This window comes from Corvus brachyrhynchos, unplaced genomic scaffold (genome assembly GCF_000691975.1).
Source record: "Corvus brachyrhynchos isolate BGI_N302 unplaced genomic scaffold, ASM69197v1 scaffold142, whole genome shotgun sequence".
NCBI classification, from domain to species: Eukaryota; Metazoa; Chordata; class Aves; order Passeriformes; family Corvidae; genus Corvus; species Corvus brachyrhynchos.
Window position 1 is genome coordinate 7667889 of NW_008237226.1, and position 5806 is coordinate 7673694.

The 5806-nt window shown below is 35.8% G+C and overlaps 1 long non-coding RNA gene across 1 annotated transcript in view; it reads left to right on the forward strand.

Annotated features, from left to right (window-relative positions):
- Window positions 1-3327, forward strand: part of LOC108445450 — a 14344-nt gene extending 11017 nt beyond the window's left edge. Inside the window, exon 2 of the long non-coding RNA XR_001860304.1 lies at window positions 2762-3327. This is a non-coding gene — a long non-coding RNA (uncharacterized LOC108445450). The remainder of the gene's footprint in view (window positions 1-2761) is intronic.
- Window positions 3328-5806: the final 2479 nt, after the last annotated feature.

Genomic DNA, 5806 nt, shown 5'->3' on the forward strand with positions numbered 1-5806 from the left:
AAAAAGCTACCTTTCTCTTCTTGCTTCTGTTGTTGAATGCATTGATTCTTGGATTCAGCCTCTTCAGCAGTGTTCAAACTGCTAATCATGTCTGCAGTGTTTTTGTTTTCTGCTTCATCATTTACTCTTTCCAAAACAGCTGGTCCTTTGGAGTCAGTAGCTGATAGGATTTAGGTGCACACAAGGCTGAATGTTGCACTACAGGAAAGCTGTTAGTTTGCTTCTTGTGATGTGTGGTCTAGGGCTAATGGAGCATTTCAAACTTGAGTGCCTTCACTAAATGAATGGAACTGGCATTTGGTCAGTTCTAGAGAGTTTGGTACCTAATCCCAATTCCATAGTGTCTTCTCAGGGTCAGTGGTGGGATTTAGACTGGAAGTGAGGAAAGGTAATGTTTAGTACAAAGGAGGATGAAGACAAAATGGTGACTGCAAGCAGTGCCAGATGGGACTGCTGGTCTAACTGAAGGGTGCTTTTGGAAGCTACTCTCTGCTACTTGGCTCTTAGTACACTGAGAGAAATTTAGTCTTGATGTGGGCCAGTATTTGTGTGCCTTAGGAGCAGCTTCAGAAAGAAACTGAATCAAATGTGTAGCACACAGGGAGCCTGTAGAGGACAGCATGGAAGGTGCTGGGCAAGAGTTTAATGAGGATATTAAAGGATGGTGGTATGGTGTGCTTTATCTTTTATATTTCTAATGATATATATATCAGTAATGAATTAACACATTTACATTGATTTTTTTTGTTATTCCTCATGAACGGCCAGTTACAATATCTCTGATGATTGTTAGCACTCTGTTGTAGACATATTTTAGCAAGATAGGGACTCAAACCCCTCATCCTTCTTCCCTTGAAGTATGTGGTACCAAAAAACCCACTAAAAATTAAGGTTTATTGTATCCATTTGAAGCTTGCGCTTGGGGGATTTTTTTCTCAGACATCTTAAACAAGTTCTATTTGTTCTGCCTACTTTAGCTTTTTTTCTACTTTGGGGATAAAATGAAAGATGTTTCCTTTAAAAGCAATTTTCTCAAATCCTCTACAAAAGTGGAAACCAGTGGGTTTAATAATTCCCTTGGCAACCAGCTCCTTAGGCAACAATGCAGCAATTATAAATAATATTAATAAGTTCATCTGATTGCTTCTGATAACAAGCCATTTCAGAATCCCTCTTTTCTTTTTATAGCATAGGGCACTGGTTGTTGAGAAAGAGGCAGAAATATTCATGTGAGTATGCATGTGTGAGAGAAAGAGAAGCAGAACTGATTTGCATACTGAGCTACAATACATAACAAAGCAGGAATTCATTTTTAGAGATTTACTTGTAGGGGTGTTATGACCATCCTCTCCAAAACAGAATAAAAGCAAAAACCTAAACCTAATGAAAAGTGTTATTCAGTAAACAACCCATATGAAAAATTTAATTGACTTACTATGGTATAAAATGGAAGTGTGCCATAATCAAGGGTTTTAAGAAGTAATTTGAATACTTCCATTTTTATGGCAGCCAGTCAGGAGTATTTTGCAAGGCCTTGATCATTCTTTAAGGGGGGAAGTCACAGGTTCCTGGCTGCTGTACCCAAAAATGAAATGAAAAGAAAAAAAAAGGAAGAAGAAGGATCCAGAGGAAGAAAGCTTGAAATTCATGTTCTTAAACCTGAAAATGTGTCGTGTTTTTTGGTAGGAAAAAAGAAAAGGTGTGGATGGGCATGACAGAACTTGTACAGAGTATTGCTCTGTGAAACAGCTGTGCATTCAAGAGCTCTAACCTGAAGTAGAGCTAACCTGCTTTCATTCTTGCAATGTGATTCAGTGTTTTTCTGGAATTACAGAACTTAAAATACACAGAAATCTCATTTGGAATAATGTTTCAATAATTACAGCTCACAGAATAAATATATTTATGTAGAACAAATAGAATTTGTACTTCACAAGCAGCGCTACCACTAGTGGAGATTGATGTATAGCATGTAAAAAAATTGCTGATAATGAAATGTTTGCCCACATATCCTCTTGAAGCTGTGTATACATAAGCATATCCTTATAGAAATATATATAAATATTACTGTTTAGATTGGTAGGGACAATGTTCTGTCATAAAAATAAATGTTATTTTATTTTATTGGATGTAAAAGTGATATGAAGAGATTTCATCTCTTTCCTAGAATTTTCATGAACTCAAACAGTGGCTGACTGACTGAATCTGATATATCAGTAATGGTTGTTCATCTAAATGACCTTCACTGTTGTTTCCTGTGTTTTTTCTCATCTTTGACCTCAATAAACAATGATTTCATATGTTTTCTAGTTAATTACACAAAGTTATTTAGTACTTTCTAGCCAAGAATGGGATGCAACTGGGTAATTATTTCCAATTAGCAGTTAATATATTATTCCAGTAAAAATTAGCTTTATTTTTCACTTTGTGTTTTACATAATTTATTTTGTAATTTGTAATATCAGGAAGTACCAAATCAGGTACCTGAAAAAAGACCAAGAAAACTTGAAACAGTGTAAGTCAATTTTCATAAAGAACTATTGAACAACACCTTCAAAGGCATGTAGAATTGTGTTATATGCAGGTGATTAGAAAGTGCAGTAATTTATCTAAATTCTGCCTGATTCCCTGGATTTATTTCTGTTAACTTGAAACACAAATGATATTTTGCAACATCTTAAACATTTCAAACCTTTCTTGAGCAGGTATTAATTAAAAGAAAAATAAGTCTTGTACTGTTTGGTTTTTTTTTTTTCCTTAGGTATTGCTGTGTTATTCAGACATTGGAAAGCAAACATCAAACTTCCATGAAGATAGGACTTCCAGATCACTCTGAAGACAATATTTTCATTGCACTGCGCATACAAGAGCAAAGAGCACTCAAGATCTGCTGAGTTAAATGAGTACAACGTCACAGCTTTTAGATTCTCTTTCACATTAGTACTTCTCGCAGTGTTATTCCACAACCACTGGAGATGTTGAAGTTCATAGAGTAATAGCTCAGTATGTCAGCCTACTGTCTGAAACATGAATCTCGACTGCCTTCATTTTAAGCACAGATGCAGATGGATAGGTTTAATTTAATTTGCTAAAAATGCCTTAAATGGGATTATCCAAAATGGTTAAGAAACGTTAAAAATGTAAAATCTACATTTTTTAATGTCAAAGAACAAAACAAGACAGATAAATGACAGCTCAGGCTGAAGTGGTACAGGAAAGCTTGAATTCAAAATTGACCAGTATAAATGAGAATTGTTTTATCAATGATTTTTATTGCATCTGATTTGAACAAAACCCAAAGGATTAAAACCCAAGATATTTCTTCAACCCTGCTGCTGAATTTTCCTTTCTGTTACTGTTGTACATGGAGAAAATCAGTGATGATGACATTTGTTTAGATGCCTGGAATTAAGGTACTAGATGGAATATTTATTTTCTTAAAACCCACCATATCTCTTCATTGCTCAAGGTGGTGGGGAGGCAAGATTTTATTGGTCTTGATGCCAGTGATAGGCACTGTAATTTCTCTGGGGAAATGACTAACTACATTCTGCAAAAGCTTTGATGGTTGTTATGGTTGTTTTAGTACCAGGCAAAGGAAGATCTGAGACTTTTAAAAAGTTCTATTTTAAAAGTGTGTGAGATAAACGGAGAAGTAATGTGTTCAGACTTTTTTTTTTTTAAACTGATTTATTTCTGTGTGTTTTTACCAATAGTTGTTCTCAGGAAATCATCTCCAACCTCTCAACTTTCTCTGTCTCCATATGCAAATGCCAGGTATAAGTAGCACTCACAGGTAGGTCTGCAGAGGCTTTTGCTGTAGTTCATGACTGTGATACAAAGGGCAGGTTTCAGAAAGAAAGCCTAAGCAACAAGGAATAGGAAAGGTTCAGAAAAAAAATCTATTCAGAGAAGAAAGAATGAAAAAGGGATATATACAGAAGCTGGAGGATTTATGATCTATAAGTTAAGGAAAATTGGTCAATTGAGCTTAGAAAATAAGTAGCAGCATGGAAAATATGGAGATTCAGGGACAAATGTGCTTTTGATAAGTATTTTGGGAAGCAACATCTGTATCAAAGTGCATCCCACATGGCCATGACATCTTGGAGTTACATATGTGTGGAAAAGAGACAAAGGAACTCCTGAAGAAGCAGAAGGCAACAGAAGTTTCAGATGGATGCCAAGATCTGGCAGGATTTTGGTGCTCTGAAAAGAAATACAGTATTTGGTATCTTGTTAGTGTCTATTCAAGGAATGTTAGAATTGTTCTTTCATAAAAATAAATGGAATTACGGACAAGATAACTGAAGGAATTATCAACTTCTCTTTCAAGCTAAAACCATCTCCGGAGTGATTACACCTAATTTTAAAAATAAATAGATTATTTTTCCATGCAAATTATTTAATTCTAATTTAAAGAGCAAGACAACAATTTGGAACATTTGCAACCTGGCAAGCCCATCGTCTATGTCAGAAAACATGTACATAATCCGCTCATAGATACTGGCGCTAGTTACCCAGGCACAGACTGCTGTTTGAGTTCAAATTGAAAACACAGAGAAAATGTATTTGGTAGCTATAGTTCTGCCACAATTCATTCAGAGTTCTAATGCAGATAGGCACATGTAATATGGGCCTCACGAAAACATTGTATCTGAACAGCGAATGAAATATCCCATGAGTGCTTTACTCACACACCCTTAGTTAGGGTTGCTTTACTCAAAGAGATGAATTTGTTTGTGACACAAGTTTCCTCATCTTCTCAAAATATAAGGAAAACCCAGACTTGTGCTGAGTGCCACCTTGTAAGACACATGGTTAAAGTGGCTATAAATTCTTATTTGCACATAATGGCCCATCTAGCGAGGCTACTAACAATAGCTGTGGTGTGTCAGTAAACACCTGGATTAAATTTGACTACTTCAGTGGTGCTAAGCCTGTAACAGTGCTCTCAATAGTAGATGCTGGGCACACTGGAGCACCTTTACAAATTACATCATGCTTTCAGTCCCAGAAGAATGACAAAGTTCTGTAGAAAAATGTTTCTCGGTTTGGTAATCTAAAGGTTTTGTGTTGTCTTTATTTTTCTTTTTAAGCTTGTTCCACCATGATTAGTACATTTGAACACCACCGTTTTCCAGACAATTCCTTGATTGAGTTGGGGACCATGTTAGTTCTCCCCATGACCCGTCAGAGATAAAGAATTTGTTTACTGTAAATTCCTCACCACTTACTCCTATGCACCATCTGCCACTCTTACCCACAAAGAGCTGCATTCCTAATAATAGCTCTTTTGACTTGAGGAAAGTAATACAAGATATTTCATGTACAAGCTTGGGATATAATTGCAATTTTAATCTCCTACCCTTACATATAAATCCTTAGTGTCAATGAATAAACTTATTTTAGATTTCACACTTTTATGTGACAGCTGAAGTTTTGCATCATCATGGTAAGTAATGAAGAGGGTACAAACTTTTCCATGAACTTGTTCCAGCTGAGCCTATCTGTATGTTTTTACTTAATTAGAAAATTAGTGCTTTTTAACCAGTAATAGCATTTTTCTTGTCACATATCTGTGAGGTCCTGTTTTAAGAACAGGGAAAAAAGGACCTTGCTAGCACATTGTCCCTCAAAAGTTGGTGTGCAGCCCCCAGGCTTACATCTAGTGATTCTTGTTTTATCCCTTTGTCCCTTCAAATATAGTTTAAAGTGCTTTCAATGAGTCCTGCTAACTCCTGAGCAAAAAACCTTTTCTCCCTTTGAGACAAATTTTCGTATAATTTTATTTGAATTCCAGACT